General features: G+C 35.4%; 1 protein-coding gene across 2 annotated transcripts in view; it reads right to left on the bottom strand.

Annotated features, from left to right (window-relative positions):
• Positions 1-25,628, bottom strand: part of DGKB (diacylglycerol kinase beta) — a 743,388-nt gene that overhangs the window by 371,482 nt on the left and 346,278 nt on the right. The gene's annotated exons all lie outside the window — the stretch shown is intronic.

Below are 25,628 nucleotides of genomic sequence, written 5' to 3'. Positions count from 1 at the left end.
CGGAGGAATCAACTCGGGTCGGCCGCGTGAAAGGCAAATACCCAACCGCTGTGCTATTGCTCCAGCACATGTGCTTAGTAACATTTTCAAATTATCTTCTTTGGCGAAATGTCCATTCAGTGGTCCAGTCTTAAAAATGTATTGCTCACTATGACAGGGAAGTGATGACTGTGCAGGAAGAAGGGTTATTATAAGGTGGTAGGCAATATGGTATGCATTGAAACAGTAGCTGTACAAGTATTGCAAACGACAGTGCCTAAAAGAAAAAATGAAATATGTGCCATAGAGGCAGGCTGAGAGTGGGTGGTGGTGGGGTGGAAAACTGGGGACAGTAGTGCAAGGAAGTGGACACTTTTGAAGGGTTTGGAACTGGAACTTATGATTCCTGAAAACCATAAATAATTTTGTAAATCACAGTGCATTATTAAATGAAATTAGCACTGTAGCACTGTCACACTGTCGTCCTGTTGCTCATCGATTTGCTCGAGCGGGTACCAGTAAAGTCTCCACTGTGAGACTTATTGTTATTGTTTTTGGCATATCAAATACCCCACGGGTAGCTTGCCAGGTTTGCCATGTGGATGGGATATTCTCGGTAACTTGCTGGGCTCTCTGAGAGGGATGAAGCAATTGAACCCGGATTGTCTGCATGCAAGGCAAATGCCCTACCTGCTGTGCTATCGCTCCAGTCCTAAATGAATTAAAAAATAAATAAATGAAAGACAAGAGAAAAAGCGTTCTGTCTTCTTATTCTCCTTGAATAAGAAGCTGTGTGATCTGGATATAAGTTCCCAGATGCATAATTTGTGAATATTTTTCTATTCTACCTTGTCTTTTCATTTGTTGGTTGGAATCAGTTTATGGAAAGACATTTTAAATTTTATTGGAATCCAATTTATCAATTTCAAATTATGGGTAGCACTTCCATTATTGTGTCTAATTAAATTTTCCCACCCCAAAGTCACAAAGAGTTTTACATATTTTCCGTACAAGTTTATATGTTCCATTCATATCATTCTGGTTTTTGGTGACATTTTTTTTCTAATTTCCTCACCAGTTAAAGAAAACTCTATCATTTTTATTTATACTATCAAAAATCTTGATCTCTTTCACTGATTTTCTCTTTCATTTATCTTTTACATTTAAAAATTGTTTGCTCTGGGGGCTGGAGAGATAGCACAGCGGTAGGGCGTTTGCATTGCACATGGCTGACCCGAGTTCAATTCCCAGCATCCCATATGGTCCCCTGAGTAGCGCCAGGAGTACTGAGTGCATGAGCCTGTGCATTGCTGGGTGTGACCCAAAAAGAAAAAAAACAAAAAAATAATAATTGTTTGCTCTATAAATGATTGTGTTCTTTCTGCCTCCTTTGAATTCAGTTTGTTTTACTTTTTCTGATTTTTAAAAATGGAATCATGTTAATTTATACTTTTTCTTTTCAAATATAGTTTTTAAATCTGCAAATTACCATTTTGTGTTTAATCTGTAAGTCTTATAATTTGGAGTTTTATTTTAATAAGAATATTTTTTACTTTCTCTGTGATTTAAAAATGATAATGGTGATTAAAAATTATTTAGTTTCCAGATTTCCTTTTGTGTTGTACCTGTAACATTGTAGCATTGAGGTTTGTCTGTGGAAGGGAAAATGATTTTTGCAGAAAAGTATTCTGTGATAGCACGAAGAGAATGGGTAATCTAAAATCATCTAACAAATTCTCTTCATATGACAATATAACCAGCTGTTGATAGCATTGTTCAAGATTTCTCCTTAGTCGTTATTTTGTCTGCCTTACTTATACATTACTGAATGGGTACAAAAAAAGTCCAAGCAATAATGTTCAGTCCTTCACTTCTTTTCACTTCTTGTTTCAACTGTTTAAGAAATCTATACAAGTCTAACTTCATATACATTTATAACTTACACCTTACAGGTGCATATACACATAGAACTGTTATAGCTTCCTATTGGTGTGACATTTGTCATCATAAAATAACCTTCTTTAAAATATTTCTCATCTAAAGGCACTATCTTCTGAATGGTAGTTATTTTTTAACAGAAGTCTCAGATATACAACATATAGCTTCACTCTGTGGGGGATGGAAGAGGCACGCACTTGTGTGCACACACCTGCCATATCCAATGTTACTAAGGGCTTATTCCTGCTCCAACCAGAGTAATCTCTCCTGGCAGTGCTCAGGAAACACATGGTGACAAAGATTAAATGGGGATAGCATTATATGGCAAATACCTTAAACCCCAGTACAATTTCTCTAGCCTCAACTGCATAATTTTCTCTTTTTAAAAAAAAATAATTAAGTTTGATGATCGATGGTTTGAGTTGGGTATTTACAGGTGTATAATTACAGTATTGCTTATACCAATTATTTTATTATTTTCTATTGTCATGAATTTTTTGTTCTATGTGACTGCTACTGTATTATTTGTGATGTTTTTAGTGTAGTTATTTAACCTGATAATTTAGTCAATTTCATGGTGGTTTTGCTAGTGAATATATATAAATATATGTATATATAAATTTATCAAAATATAATTCAGCTTAATTCTGTTAAAACAAACTGCTCTAATCTGCGATCTTTGACTCCCTTCTTTTATTTTTGCCATATATCTTTACATGTTGAAACCAATACATCAAAACACATTGATTATACCATTCCATAATCTATGTTTTATGATTTATGCATTTGAAAGTAGTTAAGAATAGAGAATACATTATATAAGTTTTTATATTAATTCACATGCATGTCATTCCAGAACTCATTTTCTTCCTTGAAATTTGAGTCATTCACTGGTTTCACATTCGTCCTGAAAAACTAAGAGATTATGATACATGTCATATGGCGAGTAGCCCTATAAGATCTCTTTTACTTTTAGCAAAGCTATCTTATTTACTATTATCTTAAAGGATAGCATTGTCTGATACTCTGTCAGATTTTTTTTCTTGAAGAATTTTAATATGCCATCCCAGTATCTTTTGAATTAATTTTTCTGTATGTTTTTTCAGATAAGAAAAATTCTACTGATCTATATTCATACATTTTTCTTTTTTTAATAAACTACTATTGATTGCTTCAGTTTATTTTTTGTCTGTTTCTTTCCATTATTATGCTAATCACATTGAAAATTCATAATTTTTTCTAATGCATTTTTGATATTGGTTGTCAGTTTTTAGGTACTTAATCATTTAAAAAAGTTTAACGTATTTTTGTAGGTGCTTTGAGGCCTTTATAATTATTTTCAGCATGTGAGAAAATTAAATTTCTACTACTAATGTTTTCCTGAGATCAGATCAGAATTGCTGTTTATCTATATCATAATTTTCATTCACTTGTGGGTTTTCAGATTATATTTTGCAGCATTTCTATATTAGAATTTATCCCCTTCAGGTTTTTCTATTTCTATTTTGCTAGAGTATTTTTAAAATTTGTTTTTTTAATACCTTACCTCAACTAAATATGTCAATTCTATTTCCCCAGCAATATATGATGGATTATATCTATCTCTACTCAACTATTTTTTAATGCAAAAAACAAGCAAAAAAAACCCACAAAACACAGAGAAAACAGAAACTAAGTCTAGCATCCTAAGTATCACTTCTCTGTTACCATATAGCTTAATCTTTCACTAAAGGCTAATGAGAGTATGAGCTCAATTACCTTAATTATCACTTCATTATATGCTAATGGATCTATTAATGACATTGACGATGTATGTAAAACTTAGAATGTGCGATCAGACTTGTTTAGTCTTTAGTTTTTTCAAAGATTCCCTAACATGTCCAATACAAAGAGAAGTGAGCATGGTGTGGACACCTCATTTCTCTATAGTGCATGTGTGTAAGTTCTTACACACATGTGTGTAACTTGAAATATAAGAAACATCTGTCTGATATTCCATATTCCTGTCAAAGTGTTGGTTAGTCCACTAGACCACTGCATAAACCATATAAGCTTAAATTAGAATCCTTTGCCATAATCTTTCCTACTTCTGGGGCTGGTCAAATTCAAACTGGAGTCCACCATGTAGCACCCTATATGCACTAGTATTCCAGCCTAAATAATGAATTATCTTTAAACACTTATTTGAAGGTCAAAATATTTCCTTTCACTATAATTTTTTATTTTATTTATTTGTCTTTATTGAGTCACCATGAGATTCAGTTACAACGCTTTCATGATTGAGTTTGTCATGAAATGATTGAACACCCACCCATTCACAAGTGTACATTTTCCACCACCAATGTTCCCAACATCCATTCCACCACCCCCCTCAGACCCTAACCCCTGCCTCTCTGGTAGAAAATTTTCCTTTTACTTTCTCTCTACTTTTGGGCGTTATGGTTTGTAATATAGATACTGAAGGGACATCATGTTTGATCCTTTGCCTACTTTCAGCTTCCATATTACCCAGCAATACCACTTCTGGGAATATATGTGGCCATGCAAAAAAGCATAGTAGAAATGACATCTGCACCTGTATGTTTGTTGCAGCACTATTCTCAATAGCCAGAATTGGAAAAAAACGTGAATATCCAAGAACAAAAGACTAGCTAAAAAACTTTGGTACATCTACACAATGGAATACTATGCAGCTGTTAGGAAAGATGAAATCATAAAATTTGCTTATAAGTGGATGGACATGGAAAATATCATGCTAAATGAAATGAGTCAGAAAAAGAGAGAGAGAGAGACATAGAATGACTACACTCATTTGTGGAGTATAAAAAATCATTTTTTAATGTAAATTACTTAATTTGAGATTAAGACGTTTGAGATGCTGGAGACAAGGAGGAGAATAGAGACTTCAGAGACTTTGGGACTAGAAGGAGAACCAGATGATGATGTTGGCTGGAAGTAGAGGACTCTGAGATGACAATGAGAAGAGGAAGAAGAAATAATGAAGGAGAAGATTTTAAAGTCTACAAGGAGACTAGGATAATGGAACACTGATGACCGGGGACAACGGTCTTCAGACTGTACAACTAAAAAACTACAACTACAACCGTGCCGTAAGGAGAGATCGGACTATGTTGGGAGGAGAGGGAAATAAACTGACTGCTGACCAGCCAGGGGCTCAGTTTCTTTATTCCCCTGGTCCTTCATCTGTCCTGCCGTCTCCATTGGCCAGCTAGGGAAATGGTTCTCGGACACCTAATGCTCGAGTCCAGCGCGCATGCATGGATCCATGAACCCTTTCTTTATTTGGAAACGTACAGGGTTCAGGAGACCATACACAATGTGGGGATAGAACACAAGGTAGCTGCATGCAAGGCAAGTGCAATGCACATTACTCAATGGCTCTGGCTCTAATAAATATATATATATATATAATATATATTATATGTATGTATATACACATATATACATATATTATATATATATGTATATATATATATATGTTCTGGAGAGTGGCCACCCTCTAGAACACATGATTTCTTCTCCCAAAAGAGAGCATAAAATGAGTTCCCCATAACCATGTTACTGGACTCTACGCCAGGAGTGCCCCACAGAGGGGCGGATGAGAGTCTTCTCTGCCCCAAGAAATCCAGCCCTAGCAGCCAACCTCCACTACCCAATCATAGTCATGCTCCAGGCTGCTTTCCACACTTTTGGGCTGAGCCTCACACATGAGCGAAGTCCCACAGAACCCAGGTAATGTGGAACTTTGTGATCTTGGACTCTGCTCAATGGGACCTGGGAGCAGAGGTCCTCTGCCTGCTTCCTCCAATCTCCAGCAACCCAGGGGTCACACCCATAAACCCACCTCCTGCCGGCACCAGATAATCTACTCATCAGCCACCCTCCAGAACTCACAGCTGCTCCTCTCAGAAGGGAGCATAAAATGAGGCCCCCATAAGCATGCCACCAGACTCCGTGCCATGGGTGCCCCAGAGGGGGGCAGGTGAGAGACTCCTTGCTGCAACAGACCGAGCAACCTCCACAACACAACTGTCACCATGCTCCAGGCCGCTTTCCACTGGCTCAGGTCGAGCCTCATGCATGAGTGAACATTTCCTGGACGGCGGTGCTGTGACACATCATCATAAGGAAAATATATATATACATATATATACACACATACACACACATATATATGTGTAGGATAACATAGCCTCAGGTAGTTTAGGTTTATTGGGTTACTCCTGTTACAGTGCTCCCACTCCTCTTTGTTTATTTGTATCTTCTTTCTTAGTGTTCTGTTAACTTGTAAATATTGTTTTTCTCTTCTCCTTGAGTCCTTTGCATAGTTTATTCAGAGCCATGTCCTTTTTGTATGGACACAGGAAGACTTAGCAAATGCTATGCTTTTGTACCCTGGAAGTCATTTGACTCTACGTGATATTTTCATCTGTTCTCTCGACCTAAGCTTCAGCTGCCCTTACTTCCTAGCACCCCCAAAAGCAGGGTCCTGACGAGGGACGAGATGGACCCAGGCCAAGTGGTGAGTTGTGTGCTACCCTGGTATCAAGATGGGCCTGGCCAAAGTACCTAATGCTTAACTATAAGTTAAGAGCTTGATCATGGACAAATGTTGTCATGATCCAAACAGTGATAACTAGATTTGGACCCTGCTAGGGTGAGGAGTGATTAATCTGGCCTGAGTGCTGTAGTTGAGTCTGGCAAGATGTTGCCTGGTGAGCTGCCTTGCAAGCCTCAATGTATCTCTTGCTATGTCCATACAAAAATACCTAATATTAAGATGTTAATGAGTGTTTGGACTAAGGAAAGGAGAAACACACCATAAGAGTCAGGAAGGACTTTGGAATGCCCCTAGGTTGTGTACCGTTTGAACCTGACAGCCCTCAGGAAGGGCTTTCTTATATTGATTTTGCTACCTGGCAGTGTGTAACCTAGGGGCAAGGGTGAGAGGAAAAAGGGAGGAGAGAGATGAGAGAGGCTGCAGGAGATCCAGAGAGAGGATGGAGCTGGGAGTGCTGGAGATGGGAAAGATGGAAGATTGAATAAACGGTAACTAATCAGCAACCAGCTTGGTCCTCGTTCTTCCTTTGCCTGTCCTTAACCACTGGCTGTCCCGATCCAGCCCATACAACGGTTCCAGAGCACCGAACACGGGTGGTGAGACAGAGCCGCCTGGAGAGCCCGAGAGTGCACACACCCCTCGGCATGCATTAGTTTTTTACATATATGTGTGTATATATATATACATATATATGTATATATATTCCAATAAAATAGTATATTCATATATATACACATATACATATATATATATATGCCTCTTGGAGAGCCCAGCAAGCTACTGAGAGTATCCCACCCACACGGAAGAGCCTGTCAAGCTCCCTGTGGCATATTTGATATGCCAAATACAGTAACAATAACAGGTTTCATTCCTCTGACCGTGAAAAAGAGCCTACAATAGTTGGGAAAAACGAGTAAGGAGAGGCTGCTAAAATCTCAGGGCTGGGACAAATGGAGATATTACTGGCACCCACTCGAGTATATCAATGAACAATAGGATGACAGTGATATAGTGATACAATGATACTTAATTTGAAAGCATCTCCCTAGACAGGAGAAACCATCTGAAAATAGGTTTTTTCAGTCCCTTTGTTCATAAATATCTGTACAAACTAGGAGAATTCCATTATTTCTAAGAGTGCGTGCAATAACTTTTATATTCATCTGATGCTTTCTTCACTGGCTGAAAATAGCCATTTGTTCTATACTAAAGACTTACTGCTTTCCAAAGTTCAGTCAACAACCCCTATGGTATTTAAAGTACTCAGAATCTCTAAAAATATTACTCAAAAGAGCAGTGCAAATAAAAACTATAGGGTTTATACACTCTAATATTATATAACCATACTATCAATAGCCATGCATTTTGATACAATTATTATATTCAAATGTTCTCTGCAAATAAGTCAGAAGACATCAAAACTGCTACCGAACTGAGTGATAATACAGTACATAACACACTTGCTTTATGTGTGGCCAACCTGGGATTGATCCCCAATGCCACATGTCATTCCTGAGCCCTGGCAGAAGTGCAAAGCCAGGAGTAATTCCTAAGCATGGCTCTTACTTCTGCCCCACCAAAAAATCCTAAGACCTGTTATAGTATATTTCATGTGAATTATTGTATGCTACAGTGTAACGAGCATGAACTTCAGAGTTAGAACTATCAGTGATTAAAATACAATTGAATTATTTATTAATTGTGTGAATTATATTCTCTACTTTAGATTTTCCATTTTATTAATGGGATCTACAATATCTTTGACACTGTGTTGTTTTGAGAACTGCATGACAATCTACAAAGAGAAATCATTACAGTAAATGATATATAGACTAGTTCAAAGAACCATCCATCTCTATATTTACCATTGCTAGATGGAATCACATACATACACTGAATAAATTTGTTATTTAGTTCTTCCTCAAACTACCAGTTTAGAAAGGTTTGTTTACCATTAATTCCCACATGAGTTTAGGGACTTCATTGAATTTTGTATTTTCCATCTATTATACTGTATTTAAAATATAGTTGTATTTTGTAACTTATTTTTAATTAAATTACAGTGAGATATACACTTAAAAAGTTGTTCAAAATTGGATTTCAGTCATATCATGTCCCATCACCAGTGTACATTTCTCACCATTGGTGATGGAAAATATTTTATAAACTTTTAAAAGTATCTAGAAGATTCATTAAAGTTTATTTCTACTTTTTTACATTAACAGGGATCAAATCCCGGTGCTCCTGCAAAGGAGGCATGCATTTTGCCACTGAGCCACATCCTCCTATCACCAACTTAATTTCAAAATTGTAAGAAAAGAAAATTCCTGGAAAAACCACATTTCTGATGAATTGATAATACAGCTCCTTTCTTTGAACTTTGATAACTGCTCTCACTTCTTATGAATTTAGACCAAGAAATGACAAAAGCACACTTCCCAAGCTACAAGCAAGGCTACTGAAATATCTTCTGTCACATGAATACCCCCAATTCCTGGCTACATGATCTAAAATAGTATATTCATCAAAGGCCAAAAATACCACTAAGAATATACCATCTGCTTCCTGTTGAAATTATGAAAATATTCAGGAATTGTTAACTCTGCTAAGATATGATAGGGCATGGTAGCTTTGTGATAAATGAAATCCCTGGTTAAATGCACATGCCAAAAAAATTGTAGGGGACCAGAGCAATCGTACAGCGGGTAGGGTATTTGTCTTGCACATGGCCACCTGGTTTTGATCCCCGGCATTCCATATGGTCCCCCAAGCACCTCCAGGAGTAATTCCTGAGTGCAGAGCAAGGAGTAAACCCTAAGCATCGCTGGGAGTGATCCAAAAAGAAAAAAAATGTAGGAAAATGAAGATTGTGAAGTTTGTAACAATGTTGATAACTATTGAAGCTATTTCACAGGTATATCATATCCTACCTCTCTATATATAATATAGTTGGTTTTAAAAATAAGTGTTTTTTACTGCTGTTCTGAATGACTTTGATGTCATTTTTAATGATCTCTAATTTTATTTAAACACTATATTTTAAAGATCTCTTATTTTATTTAACAATATACTTTAATTCTTAATGTGGTTCTGGTATCAATGCAAGCAGAACAATCTAAGGCAAGTCAACTCTCTGCCCATTCTTCACCCCTGAACTTGATGACAGTATTCTACTTTAGCTAAGCAATTCTTTATATATCATTTCAAACTCCACCTTCATTTGTTTCAGGGTAAATATGTAGCCTTAATTCCAAATGAAAAAGAAAGACATTCTGAGTGGTCTAGTTCTTCTGGAAATAAGAATGACTGTTGTGGAAATTATACTCTTGCTACATTTATACCAAGATTTGGAAAGAGTGTTATCAAGTTGTCTCCTTTTAGCAGCAGAGGAAAAATTATTCTGCTCAACAAGGAATTCTCTCATTCAGCTAATGATTGGGTACATATCCTTGGCAGGTCACTTAAGTGACTTGATCTAATGACCTTTAGGTTAGTCAGAAGATTGTTGATAGTAAAGAATGCAAGATGTGATGATACACTTACTGTAAGTAAATATAGAGACAGAGACAATTTAAAGAAATAATTAGTCTGGATAAGTAAAATAGTTTTACTTGTGCTATAAAAATATTTTAGTCAATTTCGTTATGTACTAAAGTAATCTTTATTAAAGTCCTTAAATGTTCATCATAACTTCCAAGACTCATTAACATGTATTAATAGCATAATAGTAATTTGGTTCACAGTTATGAAGTAAAGGAAAAGTACTGGAATATTAACATTATAAAGGGTAAATATGGGAAATTTGAAGTCAATGGTAATATGTCATGATTTTTTACATAGGAATGAAAGTGTGTGCTTATTCTCAGAAATCTAGGCAGCCTAATTTTGTGTATTATGATACATTTTCAAGATCAATTTGATTTACTTTTACAAAGTATTTTCACCTGCTTGTATTTTAAATAATTTTGAATAAAGCATATTCTGAAATTTATATGACTAATAATGAACAATCATAGTATATTCTCACTCATTTTCAGAAATACGTTCAACACTTAAGTAAATGGAGTTTGGGTCACATAATTATTAAGGAGGATACTTCTGGGAATTATAAAAAATCTAGCATCAACTTGTATTTTCTACATAATACTAATCTGGTAATATGCCTCCTCCCAAAAAACACTCACACTAAATTTTGACAAGTCAACATTTCTCTAAATATTGGCAGGATGGTCTAATGGAGGTAGATATCCCTCCGTAATAAGAATTAATGCTTTAAAATAAAGTTCCATTACATATGTCTCTTATACTTCTTTCCAAAAGATTATGACTCAAATGATGAGAAAATTCAAACAAGAAAAGCAAACACTTATAGATTTCTACTGTTATTCAACTGTGATAAAGAAATCCCTACAATTAAAAATATTTTAATCTATAATAATTAATGTGCACTGAATGTAAATATCTTTAAGAAATTAAAAATGAGCTGCTATATAGAAAAATCAAATTGCTTCCAGTGTCTTATTAAATGGTAAAATGTAAATAAAGTTTTTAACGAATTTATTTGATATTTCTTCTAGAGCAGCTCATCATTAAAAAAATAAATAATGAATTTAGTTTGGGGGTCACACCTGGTGGTGCTTAAGAGTTACTACTGACTCTACACTCAAGAGTTACTTACTCCTGGCTCTGCACTCAGGATTTACTCTTGGCAGTGCTCCAGGGACCACTGGGATTCTGTGGATCTAATCCAGACGGTCCATGTGCAAAGCAAGCACCTTCCCCACTGAACTATCTCTCTCTACCCCTCCCCCCCAAAATGAATTTGAACCTTGAGAATACAAAATAAAATCAGTCAAAGGTGTATACACACAGATACACTCATGCATTTACTTACATTAAATTTTACCTAGTATCTCAGTGGTATATGCCATCCTGCTTTTGTAAAAATCCAGTGACAATCTTAAATACGATTGCTTGAAGATTTGTATATATTTACATTACAAAGTATACAAGAAAAATATTTTCAGCTTTTTAAAAAAATTAAATATTTATTTATTCTAAATAGGTCAGCAGGGGTCTGTAGAACAAGTAGAGTGGTTAGGGTGCCTGTGATGCATAAAGCCAATGCTGCATTTAATCTCCAGCATCATACATGGGACCCCAAGTCGGCCTGGAGTGATTCCTGAGAGAGAACCAGGAATAAATCCTGAGCTCAGCCCCATGTAGTTCAAGATAAATAAAATATTAGAACAAACATCAACAGCATTTATGTTCAAAGAAGCATAAAACATTCCTGCGTTTACTTGTATGACATAGCATTGACCTCTGTTTAATTTATTTCATCCCTATGACAATATAGAAAGCTCGTTTGGTCAGCATTGCCCACTGTATTCAAGAAAGCATTAGGAATGAAATAAATCTGATAAATATTTTAAGATAAATGAAAGGTTCTGATCTGTTTTATGGTTGAGCTTTAGTAATTCCATAAACAAAATAAATACATGTCCATATTTTCGGTGATATTTGGCATGTAATTTTGGCAGAGTTCTGGGATATAAAAACTGCATATACTGACACTAGAGGGATAACTAAAACTATTGAAGCTAGAACAGATTTTAACTAAAATTTTCTCTGTAACTTTCTTCGCTTATGTTTGACTTTAAATTATTTGGGAAATTTCAAAGAAAGTTTAGGAGAGTAGTACAACAAATCTACATCTGATTAAAGATCTCTACTTTTAAATTGGATATTTTAAAATATAAGACTAATTTTCACTGGTAATGCAAATAATTCCAAATTCTTTAGAGAAACAATTACCCTGTAGGGAAAAATGTACAATATAAAGGATATAAAATAAATTCTATGTGTTTCACAAGAAAAATAACACCATATAAATCTCATTCTATAGCAGATTTATTAAATTCACAGAAAAGAAAAAAATTTTGCTATGCAGTAACTCAATTTTAGGAGAAACTATGACCTTTGGCTGAAGTGCCAGATGTTCTCACTTAAAACTTCTTGCTATCTGAAAATGAACTGAAATTTTAGCATGTGAAAATTGTACTATATAATTCTAAAGGTTTATTAGTACTCCCACCAGCACCTAAAAACCAAACAAATTATATATATATATAAAAAATAACCACACCAGAGTAGTTTTGGCGTGAGGTAAAAGAAGATACTATAAAGAAAATAACTCACTAAGAGAAAAGGTTCATGAATTTCAAAAATTTTCAACAGTCAATATAAACCCTGAATTCAACATTTCTGTACATATTGTGTAATCACTAGCCATGTCAAACATCTTAGAAAGTCACTAACACTTGTCATCTGCTCTCACCTGTACAAAACGGCTTGCTTTCTCTACCACGGTTTTCCTCCAAAGCTGCTTGTAGTGACCTTTCTATGACTGAGTCATAAATCCCTAAACATAGGGGATGAAATCACTGACAGTGCCTTACATATGGTGGTGTGAATGCACTACAGTAATTGCTCTGTAATTACATGGTAATTATTGACCATTTAAGTACATTTAAGAACAGGGTAAGTACTATGTAATCAAAGACCAATTATCTGATTATTTCTGTCTTTTAAAGTGCAGGCTTACAAGATATAAAAATTGCAAGTAACATGGTGATTAGTCATTGAACTACATGGTAACTTGAAGTATAATTATGAAGTAATCCATAGAAATTGTATTTGTATTGTGGTTCTCCTGAACAGTAATTGCAGAGTAACTGTATTTTAATACAGTCTAAGAAGTGATAACAGAAAAAAAATTATCAATACATTATCCTAATAGAACATAAATATGTTAACCAAAAATATTACATAATTCATTAAAGAATCATGAATGTGATTTATATACATTCAAAATCATGAATGTGATTTTCAAGACAGAAAAATGGTATCTGGAATAAGGGTTGTTACAATTGGCCTATAAAATGCAGAGGTTTAGGACCAGAGCAATACAGTACAGTGGGTAGGGTGTTAGCCTTGAAAGTGGCAGTCAACTGGAGTTCGATTCCTGGAATCCCTTATGGTACTTAAAAAGTGTCAGGAGTAATTTCCTGCATGCAGAGTCAGGAATAACCCCTGAGCACTGCTAAGTGTGGCCTGGAAATAAACCAAAAGATGCAGAATGCAGGATTTCTATTGTATAATTTGGTTGTCTTATGTAATATTCTTCCATATACATTTTTAAAATTGTAGGGACAAATAGCTGAGATAGAGATAGGAAAGTGGAAATAACACTTGACGGTTTTAAAATGTGCAGAAATTAGTCAAATGTATTGGTATTATGTGGCTGAACCCAGGTTAACAGTGAACTAGTATTTCATCACATACTTGTTACAGATATTATATAAAATATATAGGTAGTTATATGCATCTATATGTCACTGATGATTACATTACGGCTCCTATTATCTTTTAAAGTGGTATGAGAACAATTATGAAATTAAAGATTATAAATCTGGTTTTGGATAGAAAACATAGGGTGCAGTAGGTATGTAGTGAAATTAGGGCTTCATTTCTTTATTAGTTGAATAAATTCACACACATCTATTATTTCTGAATAATTCCTGAGATTATTCCTGAAATTCTTAAATGATTATCAGAATGGTTTAAGTAACTTGCTACCATTAGGATGCAATACACTAAAGACGTACTTAAAATTATTTTTGAAGTTTCTACTTTGTATGAAAACTAAATAATAAGGAAGCAGAGAGGTAATTTAAGTGTCAGAGCAAAGGCCTTCCTTGAATACTATCCTTGTCAGAACACAACCCCCACAAGAACATCGAGATATATCCCCTAAGCACCAACAGAAGTGTATCACCCCACTGGCTCATGAGCACTGTTTACCTAACCAGGAAACTGTCAGGCCTGTCAGGTTAGAAAGAGCTGTCAGTATTCACAGCCACATCCGTGAGCACAGTTCAAGTTGGAAGAAAATAAAAAAGAAATAAAAAAGGGTATCCAATAGCACAGTAGTAGGGCATTTGCCTTGCACGCGGCCCACGAGGGTTCAATTCCTCCGTCCCTCTCAGAGAGCCTGGCAAGATACCAAGAGTATCTCCCCCGCACAGCAGAACCTGACAAGCTACCCATGGCGTATTCGATATGCCAAAAACAGCAACAAGTCTAAAAATAGAGACGTTACTGGTGCCCGCTCGAGCAAATAGATGAGCAACGGGATGAACTGATGGCAGTGATGTTCTGAAAAAGTACCTGGTATATTCTGAATGTGAAAACCTCAAAGAAATACAGTGTGTAGCATGGCAAGAACAAGGAGCCCAAGAAGGCTTTGAGGGAACTATGGCTTATATACAGTTGTTACAAAAAAGTGAATATCAGGGCTAAAGTTATAGCACAAAAGTTAACGTTCTTGCCTTGCATGTGACTGAACCCAGTTCAATCACCTGCACCACATACAGCCCCTTTAAGCAAAAGCAAGAGTGATCCCTGAGCACAGAGCCAGGAGTAATCCATGACAATAAATGGGTGAGGCACAACAACAAGAAAGATCAGCAATTTTGTTGAAAAGTGATACTAAAAATTATCTATACAGTTCATATAGGCATAGTTATTTTGGGTAGCATGATTAAAAATAATAATGATGTGGACTCTGAAACAAAGATTACATTGATTCTATCACAGGGTAATAGTATTTTAGAAACAATATTGGCATGGAATTCAGCCATGAATGTGCTCCTATTATTACATTTTCTTTAAATGTAAAAATATATGCAAATCTTTTACTTAAGAGATAAGGGTCAGTTGAAATCAGCTGAAGAGATAACAAAAATACAACTTTTTGGTTTTTTGGCAAAATACAACTTATTTACTTATCTTCAATTTTGAATTAATGTCATTTTAGAATTTATTATTTTTCTGCAGTATCATTAGGCACAATGCACAAAACAATATACCTTCATTATGTCTGTTCTATTTAAGATTAATACTTGACTTATACTACTTAATGATATATTTCTTCTCCATGGAATTCTATATTGAAATAAGCTGTAATCAGAAGTACCTTCAAATGTTGTCTGGAACAATTTTTTAGACAATTAAAAAGCCATATTCAAGTGAAACACTATTGTCTATTATCAGTTACTTACAAACATGTTAATCTTTTTTGTTTGTTTGTTTGTTTGTTTTGGGTCACACCCTGCAATACACAGGGTTCACTTCTGGCTCTCCACTCAGGAATTACCCCTGGCAGTGCTTAGGGGACCATATGGGTTGCTGGAATTCGAACCCGGTTTGGCTGAGTGCAAGGCAAACTCCCTATGCCCTGTGCTATCGCTCCAGCCCCAAACATGTTAATCTTTTGACCTAAGCAGCTACTCCTAACTGAAATTCAAAGTGGGCTAAAGTATATTTACTCAGCATTGATTAAATCATATGACATTACTGAAGCATTTCCTTTGATTGAGATATCATTAAAGGTTTCTGCCCTATATCAAAATGTCAATAGTCTTCTAAAAATGTTATTAAAGCTGTGTTTTCTAAATAACTAAAAATTCACATTTTCTTAAAGTGAATCCTGACACTCTTAATTTTAAATTTTTAAAAACTAAATTATAATTTTATGAAACACAGTAAATTGAACAGTGATGAATAGTGACCGTATGTTATGTAATGAATACTTTGGCCAGCCTCAGAAGAGGAATAATTATTATCACATACAATAACTCATCTCAAGTTGCACCTTCTCTAATTGATAAAGCCTACAATTTACAATTTTTTAGATGATGAGTTATTAAGTCGAAACAGATATAAAACATGACAATAATCTTTAAGAGGGTTTAATCACTCATTATTGAAAATTTCATGAAACCACAGATGACTCCAAGCTACCAATTATATTGATTTTTCTGCGAAATATGCTATCAAACTAAAATATAGAAAAAATGTAGCTTAAAATATTCTTAAACAATCTCACCATAAGCCTTTAAGGAAATTTCCAACAAACTAAAGTTCTCCTTTACATTCATTTTTCCCTCCAAATTTATTGCTCTTCCATACAATAACATTTGTTAGAAAATAAAACTAGCAAAAAGTGTCTTCAATAGGGGCTAGAGAGATAATACAATAGACAAGATGTTTGCTTTGCATACACAGCTGACTCAGCTTCAATTCCCAGCACCACATGACCAAAGCCAGGTGTGCTCCAAAAAACAAACAAGTCATCAATAAATATTTCTCAGTTCATTTTATCATGACTGTTTGCTCTGCAAAATAATTTAAAATCTATGGTGCTAGTAAATAACCTAACTCTTTAATAAACTATACATATGTATAATATATATTCCTTTATACGATATGGTGTAAAAGGAAGTAATTTAGTTTTAGGGTAACATTATCAAATATACTTACAAATATTTTGCAATATTTCTACATTCATATAAATGGCAGCATATTTAAAAGAAAGCTCATGTTCTCAAGTATATCTGAATGTATTCCTTCTAAAATTTCTATGCCAAAGGAAATACTTCTCTTTCACTACTTAAGAGTCAACATTTAGAGAAAGTCATAATTAAATATTTAAAAGAAAATGAAAGTTATTTTGATTTAAAAGAAAAAATTTTTTTCTTGCAAACAACTTGATATTGTGTGCAAAATGTACTATCAAAACAAGTTTCATACAAACAAGAAAAAATGTAGAAGAAATAAATTTATCATGACCACAAAATAAATAAATCTGGAAAAACCAAATACACTTCTATAAAGGGGCAATAAACTCTCTTGAAGTAAAATTAAGAATATAATTGCATTTAATATAGTTTTATAGTCTATTTAGGAATATAACTGACAGTTCTTTTGTGAGTCCTGATGTCATAAGTAACATCCAGTCACAATAAAGTGTGTGTAATCATTAAGGGTTGGAGTCCCAGCCCTTAGTCCCAGCCCCACACAAGAAGTGTGATCCCTGGAGAGTGCATGGGTGAGCACCGTAGTGATCCCTGTACTATAACAATAACCTGTATGCTTCAAATAAAGAGTGTGAACCCAATGAGCATGTGTTTGAGTGACATAAAGGAAGGAATGCAAGCCTCAATGAACACTGTTCCTTATGTGTGAGTTCTGAAGTGTATTACAACTAAAAGTATGAGCACCATAATTAGTTATGTGGGTTCCCCCCTTCATCACAACAACAAAAAAGAAGAAAAAGGGAAATAAATCGAAATGAAATTGTAAAGGGCAAATGAAACTAAAGTTAAAGAATTGAATTGTCTCCAGAATAAAGAGCTCTTATAATCAACAATAAGAAAACAATGGACTTCAGGCAAAATTATTGGATACATATTGTTCAAGAAACATGAAACTAACATATAAATGGATATAAACTACATATTATAGAGAAATCCTTTTCTACTCACAGATTTAATTGCATCAGAGAAAATGCATCAACCAGATATCTGAAGGTGTATGTTTACATGCACGCGCGCATGCAAACACACACATACACACACACACACACACACACACACACACTTTGCTGTCTTATTAAAAGAAGTCCAATAATTTTCTGGAACTATAAAATATATATGGCAAAACAAAAATGCTGCACTAACAATACTCAGTTTCAGAAATGTTTTGGAGACAAATGGCAAGGGGAAAAATAAACAAAAAATTAAAAAACAAGATTACATAAAACAGAAAAGTGCTTACAGTACAAAATAAATTTTCTGTTTTGTGTGAGCGGGGGTTGTGAAGAGAAGCCTCTCAAGTGGTTCTTTGGCAACTCTCCGCCATTTGAGAGTCCATCAAATGCCAAAGCATGTGTCTTAACCCCTGTAATATTTCTCGGGCTTCAAAAAAAATCGGTTTTATAAAAATCTGACCTAGCAACTGTGAGAAGATATCTGCAGAACATACAATGGACTAGAGATTTATATCCAAAATATAAAGTAAACATACACAGGTTGAAAAAAGCAAAGTTATAAGCAAATCTAAAAATGGGTAGAATATGTGAATAGGTACTTTTCTTGAGGAAACATACTGATAGTAGACACAGAGAACATATTCATCATCATCATCATCATCATCATCATCATCATCATCATCATCATCATCCATTGATTGTCCATTTTCTTGAACGGTCTCAGTAATGTCTCTATTCATTCTAGCCCTGAGATTTTAGAAACCTCTCTCTACTCATCCTTCCCAACTGTGCCACATTTGAGGCTCTTTCAGGGTCAGAGCAATGAGACCCATCATTGTTACTGGTTTTGGCATATAAATATGCCACTTTCTGCGGGCAGGAAACTCTTCGTAGCTTGCCAGGTTCTCCAAGAGGGAGAAATAGGTTATAAGAGTCTCTTGCCCCCCGAACCTGACTGTCTTCACTGGGGACCCTTAGAGGGGGTAGGTTGAGTTTCCCTCCCCACCCCAAACAGAGTCCTGACAGCCGAAAACCTCCAGAACCCAGCCACAGCCAAGCTAAAGGCCCCTCTCCACACATTCGGACAAGCCTCACGCATGAAAAAAATGGCAGAGGAACCCAGGTGTGCAGGACCTGGGGCTGAGACCTGCTTGGATTGGCACTGGGCCTCTTCCATCCAGATTCCCCATTTTCTAGCAGCTAGGTGGTCACACCCAGGGACAGCCCCCCAGCGCCCTGTAATCCCATCAACTGACAGCATATTATCAATAATATTTACTTATAGGGGAATGGAAATCAAGCCCACAACAAGGCTACAGGAATGGATTATATGGGAAGTGTATAATGGATTACATGGGAAACTAAGAGTATTAATGATGATGCAGGGAGAAAGGAATTCTAGACACAATAGCACTGTTGTCGGAATGTAATAGGTTGAAGACATAGGAAATGGCATGAAGATTCCTTATAAACATGAAAATGCAAATAGCAAATAGCAGTATCATTCAGCAGTCCCATTTCTATGTGTTTATTTAAGGGATATAAAAGCATAAATTAAAAAAGGTATTTTTAAAACTTTTTATTGCACCCACTACCTACATAAACAGCGTTACTCATTATAGCTCAAAGAATCAATCTAAATACTCACTAATAGATGTCTGGGTAAGGAAACCATGATTCTGGCTGAAATGCTAATTTGGCATTGAAAGGATAAAATTGTGCCTTTGTGGCAAACTGGATGAACCTGTTGTCTTTATGCCAAGTGGAAAAGTAACGAAGTGACTTATAGTTACCAGAGGATTTCTCTCATATGTGGGAGATGAATCCCTATAGCATATGAACTAGTGAAAACAATAAAACTGGTGTTTACCAGATAGGAAGCAGTGGGAGAAATAGTGTGAGGAATCTATTGGATGGTGGAAATGGTGGCATTTGCACACATACAGAAGTGTAAAAGTAAACCTCTGAAGTTAAAGGCTACATAAGCCAATAACCAGTCATTGAAAAATAAAAGGAAACAGTTTAACAGGTCAGAGATTTGAAAAGATACTCCATCAAAGAAGACAAATTGATGGTTAGTTGCACGTGAATACATGATCACCATCATTAGCCATTACATAAATACAAATTAAACCCATAATGAGATATGGTTATAGAGTTACAAAAATGGTGACAATAAAAAAGACAACCAAACTTATCATGAGTTAGGGATAATGTTGAGAAACTTAAATGCTCATATAATGCTTGTGAAAATGTAAAATGCTGTATCCTATTTAGAAGAGCTTTGCAATTTCTTGAATTATTTATCTAAAAACTCATCTATTCTGCTATTATCTATGAGAAATGAAGTCACATGTCTACATAAAACTGCATGGACTGATATTTAATCCTACCTAGGAATGATTCAAATACATATTAACTGATGAAAGAATCTGAAAAAGTACATTCACTTTTCAACATATTAAATACTTCATACAAATGTCTTTGTTTCCATAGGGACAGTAAAAATGGGATATCTTAGTGAAACTTGGTATAAGGGTATTTCTACTATCAGGGTAACAAAGTAGCCTCAAGTAGAGCAGTGAAATCCAAATCAGAAAGTTGCAAGTGAAACATTCTATGGAAACCCTGGATATTTGTCATTTTGGCTTAACTTTCACTTTTTAAAAAAATTATTTATATTTTTTAATTAGTGAGTCACCGTGAGGGTACAGTTACAAATCTACCCATTTTTGTGCTTGTGTTTCCCTCATACAATGTTTGAGAACCCATCCCTCCACCAGTGTCCATTCCCCACCACCAATGAACCTAGTATCCCTCCCACCCTCCAATTGCCCTAAGAGTGTCTTTAATTTCTAGCCACCCGACTTATGGATCCAGAGAAGAGCCTCAGATGGGCCTGTGGCAGACTATGTTCCCCTGCAGCTATGACATGGAGATACACTGGTAAAAGCGCAATGTCTTAAAGGGACGGGCTAACCAGAAGAAACTGATGAAAATGGTGCTTCTGTCTTCTCCAAGACCTAGAAGGACCCTCTGGGGTTAAGTCAAACAGAGTGGTCTAGAGTTGGTAAGTGTGCTTAATGTTTCCAGAGAGAAAAAAACCTGACTCTAATTTAGCAAAGTCTAAAGTTACAAGTTATTTAAAGCTTCCTAAAGTTGCCCAGTTCTTACTCTACGATACAAAATAACCGCCAATTTTACTGAGGACAAACTGTTATGTTTATTGCAAAACTGCAGAGGAAACCATGTTTCATTTCAGAAACAGGCCTTTTTGTGTGAAAACCTGACTCTAGTTCTAGAATAATTAATCTAGAAGAGTCAAATTTACTGTGGGTATGAGAATATAATCTCCCCTTCTAAGAACAAATTACCAGGAAAAAATTCAGCATTTAGGATATGTATTTACTCTTGTGTGTCAATCTCTGTCTAAATACAAAAGACAGCCATCCTTAAGCTCAGCTTCTCAAAGTAGAAAATAATCGAGAGCCTTTTTGGATAACAATATTCTGGATCCCTAACAATTGCTATTTTTATTTTTATTTTCCTTAAACCCTCTGCCTTCCTTGGACCAGAAAAATATTACCGCCTCCTTAGGCTATTCTTTTTTAAAGATGTTTTAATGTATCTGATTTCTCTTTCAAACCGATAACCCAATAAGCCACTGCCTGGACCCCATTAATTAAACTAGCATGAGATTTCACTATTTTATACGGGTAGAGTGTGAACCCATTTGCAAGGCTTTGAAGAAATTATAGACTAAGTCTCAGAAGACAGATCTACGACCAGGTGGTGAAATGTCTAGAGCAATAAATGTTGTAAGCACATAGGTGGGGTAAAGGGCTGGTGATGTACTTTGGGGAAATAATAATGAAAATTCAAGAAAAGATTTCATAGCCCTGAGGTAGCTCCAGGCAATAAAGACCACATCCTGTTGAAATACAAATTCTGAGCTCTTTGAAGAAGTGAAACTGAGGCACCACCCACATGCAGAAATCTCAGGCCTTAACTAGAGAAGAATAATTTATGAGATTATGAAGAGACCAACAACGGTTTAAGGGGGCATTGGGGAGAGGGCAGATCATGAGAAGATCATCCACAGTGCAAGGCTTTCCTGAGACAAAACCTGGGTTAACTTTTATGTATGCAAAATTTGGGGGTGGGGGTGGGGGATCATTTGGAGATTGTATTAAAGCTCCTCCAAGAAATCACTCTGGGATTGTTTTTCTTTTTTTTTAAGTGTTTTCCCCTGCACTTGGTACCTCACTTGCTCATCCAAATGTTGCTTGCTTGCTTATTCCCATCCTGGAAACTCTCTTGAACACACACATCTCCCTTTCTCTCCCCTCACATCTTTCTAAATAAGTTTTAATTAAGAAAACAAATTATCTTGCACCACAAACAAAACATTTTTTAAAAAATGAATAAAATCATGTACAATTGTACAATGGAACACCACTGAAATTTAATAAATAATGATGTGTGCTATAAAATTAATGAATTTAAAACTTATACCAAGTAAAAAGTACCGGAAGCAAAAGACTGCAAATTATATGTTTCTATTTAAATATTTAGAGATAATATGTCTTTACAAACTGAAAACATATCAATGCTCATCTGTGTTCAAATGTTGTAGTTGGTGAATATTATTGAATTTCCCACCTTAAATGACTGAATCAAAAATTACAAAATTTGTCTGAACTTTTATAAAAAATTTTAAAAAATAAAGTGATAAAGGGTAAAAATATAAGAGGCACAAAGAAAGCAGTCAATGAGGAACAAATGAATAAAATTATAGAATTATAGAAAATAAAAACAAACAAGCAGATGTTAAAACAATAATATTAATAATTAAAGAAATATAAAAGCACCATCACTTTCATCAAATACATGATATTCGTTAACCTGGACACAAGAGCAAAATCTGTAATTAGCTGAATAATTTCAGGAGTATATTTTCCAACACAACATTTTTCATAGTGTACTATTTATTAATAACCTTAAAGTTGAAACTCTTAGCAACCATATAATATATTACCTATGAAAAAGCAACTTTAATGATGGCCTTGACATGCTGGTCTCTTCATTGCCTTTAGCACAAATAATAGTAAATCAATGTCAGAAACATTGCATTATGACCTGAAATAACTCAATTTATGTACTAGAGAAGTTATTGTGCTTGTTTGAAAATTAAGAAGAAGTTCATGCCCCACATCAATAGAGTGATTTAACCTAAAAAGCTCTAGGGTAAAGTAAAATATATATCATCTATCCAATAAAATCCAATTACAGAATATGTTTTATCTTTGTAAGTCTCATCATTTAATTTTCTGTATGGGCTGCTTGTGCATGATCATCAAACTTGATAATTTGCTTCTCAAAGAATAAAAAGTTTGCTTTTACATTTATAAATTAGTCTGGTTCACAATTTGAACTTCATGACTGGTCATTATTTTTAAACTTGTATCCCCAGTGATTATTTTCAGGATCTGTGCGTTTCTAATGAATTATGGATAAAACTCAGTAAAAAGGAAATGAGGGCAAACATACACATAAAAGTAAAGCAAAAGATGAGATGAAATTTACATAGTCCTTTATACCTGTTCAAAGACAAACCAACCAACACTATTCTCTTGGGAGTGATATTCTCTTTCATTCTTTTTTGTTGCCTTTTCATTTTAATGGCCACACACCTGGCAGTATTCAGAGCTCCTTCATTTCTCTGCACTCAGGGATCACTCTGTCATGGACTGAGGGATCAGATGCAGTGCTGGGGATCAAACCTGAATTGATCCCATGGAAAATAAGAATCTCCCCCAATTCATTGTATGTCTTCCTTGCTCTAGCAGTGATAAAACTGTTCAAATACAATGATTATTCATAGGGTAAGAGAATATCTATCAGCGTATCACTGTATCACTGTCATCCCGTTGCTCATGAATTTGCTCGAGTGGGCACCAGTAACGTCCCCATTGTGAAACTTGCTGTTACTGTTTTTGGTATATAGAATGCACCACGGGTGGCTTGCCAGGCTCTGCCCTGTGGGCGGGATACTCTCAGTAGCTTGCTGGGCTCTCCGAGAGGGATGGAGGAATTGAACCCGGGTCGAATGAAAGGCAAACACCCTACCCGATGAGCTATTGCTCCAACCCAGAGTATCTATAAAAATCGTAATTAATCTTACATTCAAAGTAGTACAATATATGTTAAAAACAAAGAAACAAAAATCCCTCTCATATTGTTTTATGTAAAGCCCACTAGAGAGAAGTTGGTGATATAGTTCAAGTGGTAGATCACACACCTGTGGGAACCCCTGAGTTCAATACCCAGGACCATAGATAACCCCAGCATATAGACCATACATGTATGTGTGTGTAATATATATGAATGTATACACACACATATATATACATATATAAATACATATATATGTATATTAGAAGCCACTGAACTGCTAAATAACTGTTGTCTATATAGGAGGTCCTGGTTAACATGCTGAGAAATAATCCATTTAAAGTACTGTATCTTCCAAAAGGATAGTATAGGAATGAAACCAGGGCCAGGCAGTTACTATATCCTCAGTTCCTTGGTTAGCTGCATATCCAGCTGGGTTACACTCACTAGGAGTGATTCCCAGGACTTTTAACCAAAACTTAGGAAACCTAGCCCTGCAAAAAAAAAAGGAGTCATTAATATACTGTCTATATTTATTCTTCAGTGTACTCATAAAACAAAGATCTTATGGGAGCAGAGAGTAACTCAAATGGGTGACAGCTGAATTATTAGGACAACTGAAATTATATGCTTGCAAAAATTAAACCGAAGACCATAAAACATGAGTCAGTTATGAGGTACACTGAAGTGCTTATAAACTGGAGAAGAACAGAAAATGCTTTAGAGCTCAAATGGAAATATTTAATTGTGGGCGATATATGCATTTGAAAGGAATGTGTTTTAGAAGTCTTAGTAAGAAACACAACAGGGGCTGAAGTGATATAGCACAGCGGGTAGAATGTTTGCATTGCACACGGCTGACCTGGGTTCAATTCCCAGCATCCCATATGGTCCCTAGAGCACTGCCAGGAATAATTCCTGAGTCATGAGCCAGGAGGAGCCCCTATGCATCACCGGGTGTGACTAAAAAAGAAAAAAAAAAGAAACACAACAGACTGATATTTACAGAGATATATAAAACAACCTTAATGTTTTCAGGGGACCGCAGCAATAGTACATTGAGTAGGGTGTTTGCCTTGCTGGCCTAGGTTTGATCCCTGGTACCCAATATATTTCCCTGGGCCAGTCACTAGTGATCTCTGAGCACAGAACCAGAAGAACTGAGCACTACTGGGTGTGGCCCCCCAAAAAAACAAACAAAAATGATCGCCTTCTTTCTCAAGAAATATATAAGTTCTTCTTTAAAATTAGTTTTAGACTATAGTTTTCATTTTATATAGGATTTTCCTAACAAGCATATCCATATTACTCTGCATTCAAATTTCATTGCTTATACACTTTTTTCCATGTTACAGAATTCAATTTTCAACCTGACATAATATAATCAAATTTTATTGAAACCTCAATTCAAACATCTTACAAATTGTCTTGGTGGTGCCTTTGTTCCTCCATATTTTGATTTTTAATATTCCAATCAACACTCCCCCCCACCAAATTCTATTTCATTACATCATCATCTCATATCCTGCAATTCAAAGTAGTCTCAGACTTACAAACTTA

The sequence above is a fragment of the Sorex araneus genome, chromosome 1, assembly GCF_027595985.1.
Source record: "Sorex araneus isolate mSorAra2 chromosome 1, mSorAra2.pri, whole genome shotgun sequence".
NCBI classification, from domain to species: Eukaryota; Metazoa; Chordata; class Mammalia; order Eulipotyphla; family Soricidae; genus Sorex; species Sorex araneus.
This window is presented reverse-complemented; position numbering and strand designations above follow the sequence as displayed.